Below are 2,772 nucleotides of genomic sequence, written 5' to 3' on the forward strand. Positions count from 1 at the left end.
TCAACAACGACGCTCTTTCTTCTAGGGTTTGGGTGGCCTCAAGAGTTGGTCGGGTGAGCGGACGTACCGCGCCTCTCTCTCATGCATGTCCGACGTCCCCCCTCATGTCGAAGTTATCGGGGAGGGGGTAGATCACTCTTCTAGGGTTTAGGTGGCCTCGATAGTTGGTCGGGAGAGCAGACCACCTGTCTCTCATGCATGTCCGACATCCCCCCTCATGTCGAAGTTATCGGGGAGGGGGTAGATCAACAACGACGCTGACCCCTCATTTTGAATATATGAACATTTTAATTTATTAACTTAGTAACTTGGTAAATTTTAACTAATTTCAGTGAACAAAAAAACATTCTATAAACAAAAAAATTCTATCCATCCATCCATACATAGCCACATACGTACATGGAAAAAATGTATGAATAAAAAATACATATAGCCACATATATGAACAAAAAATAGATATATGAACAAAAAAACATCATATATACATCCATTCTTACATACATATAGCCACATACATACATTATATATGAACAAAAGAATCCATCATATATAGAAAATGCACAGTAGCGAGCTAAATGCACGACGGCGGCTCACGGCGGGGGCGGCCGGCAAGGGCAACGGCGGCGACGGTGATGGCGCCGAGGGCGCCGTCGCCGGCGGGGGCAGGTCAGGGCAAGGGCGCAGTCGGGCGCGCTCGGGGGCGGGGCAGGGGTGCGGGCTCGGGGGCGGGGCAGGGCGGCGGGCTCGGGGACGACGACGGCGACGACGACTGAGGGAGTCCTGGACGAGGGGGTGTCCGGACAGCCGGACTATCATCGTCAGCCGGACTTCGAGACTATGAAGATACAAGATTGAAGACTCCGTCCCGTGTCTGGATGGGACTTTCCTTGGCGTGGAAGGCAAGCTTGGCGATACGGATATGTAGATGTCCTACCATTGTAACCGACTCTGTGTAACCCTAGCCCTCTCCGGTGTCTATATAAACCGGAGGGTTTTAGTCCGTAGGACAACACAACCATTACAACAATCATACCATAGGCTAGCTTCTAGGGTTTAGCCTCCTTGATCTCGTGGTAGATCCACTCTTGAACTACCCATATCATCAATATCAATCAAGCAGGAGTAGGGTTTACCTCCATCGAGAGGGCCCGAACCTGGGTAAAAACATCGTGTCCCTTGCCTCCTGTTACCATCCGCCTAGACGCACAGTTCGGGACCCCCTACCCGAGATCCGCCGGTTTTGACACCGACATTGGTGCTTTCATTGAGAGTTCCTCTGTGCCATCACCGATAGGAAGGATGCCTCTTCCCGTCTTTAAAGACGGTATCTTCGCCGAAGGAGCCTTGGCCGCCGGCGAAACTATCCGGCTGGGTGGTTTTCTCATGACCGCCTGTTCGGCCACCGCTTCGACGACGACCTCTCAGGTCGTCAAAAGCAATCTTCGCGTCAACTCGGAATTCGCCGAGCAGTTGGATCCAATAGAGCTTTCGTCCATAAATGAGATCTTGGATCACATCGCCGCCCTGGGAGTCGCTACAGACTACAATCAGATTGGGCTTAAAGCCGATCTGAGAGAGATTAACTCTCCCCAGGTTACCCACCACGTTGCGGTTGTAGAGGAACAACGCGGCAACTCTTCTCGTATATTGAAAACTAGTCATGTCCGGGCTTCCGAACCCCCCTTGCCGGATTCCCGCAGGGGGACGGACTTCGATCAAGCACTGAACCCAAAGTCATGCGTCGGACCGGACTCGTTGGACAATGTCCAACGACCCAAGCTTCCAAATTCGGAAACTTCGCGGCCCTTGAGCCTCGAGATGGGTAGGATTCCGGACTTAATTCCACCCACCCACCCAGACAAATGCGATCTATCTCAAATCCGGCAAGAGCCCGTTGAAACAGTACATCATTACTGGGCCAGATTCCTCCTGGTTATGGACAGGATAAAGGACTGCCGAGAGGAAAACGCAATCTCAATTTTCTGCAATAATTGCACGGACGAGGGAATCTTGAACGCCGTCAGTCGCCGTGAAAATACACGCTTCTCCGACCTGGCGTCCATAGTATGAAAGTACTGTGCGATGGAGAGTTTCCGGAAAACCGAAACTAAGTTTTGGGACAATCCGGCCCCGAACACAACCCTAGTCCGTAACAAAAGGGTGCAGCACACTCAGGCACCAGGCACAAAAACCAAAAAGCAAAAACCCCATAAAGGGCAAGGAACCGTACTGGAGGGATGGCTCAGCGGACCCTGTAAAATTCACAGTACAGAAGGCGCCACCCCAACACATAGCCTTCGAGCGTGTTGGATATTGCGGCAGGTGGCCAAAAGTGGCGAGGAGCTTCTAGCCCCGGAAAACCACTCCAACAGTACCAGTACGGTGTCAACAGTCTTCGAGACTTTTGCATCAAATAATGTGCGAAAACGAACAATCCACAGCCTCGCCGAAGTCTACCAAGTAGCAACAACAAATCCATGGAGCGACACGGCCATCACCTTCAACGCCAGCGACGAACCTAAATTCCGAACAGCCCAAGCACCAGCCGCATTGGTCCTCATTCCAATAGTGGACGGCTTTCATCTTACCAAGGTACTCACGGATGGCGGCAGCGGACTAAACCTCATCTACGAGGAAACTCTTCAAAAAATGGAAATAGACTGGAGCCGCATTGAGCGAAGCAGCACAACCTTTAGAGGAATAATCCCTAGCCGGGAAGCGCGCTGCACAGGAAAAATCGCACTTGATGTGGTGTTCGGCTCGCCGGACAAT

The sequence above is a fragment of the Triticum dicoccoides genome, chromosome 6B (assembly GCF_002162155.2).
Source record: "Triticum dicoccoides isolate Atlit2015 ecotype Zavitan chromosome 6B, WEW_v2.0, whole genome shotgun sequence".
Taxonomy (NCBI): Eukaryota; Viridiplantae; Streptophyta; class Magnoliopsida; order Poales; family Poaceae; genus Triticum; species Triticum dicoccoides.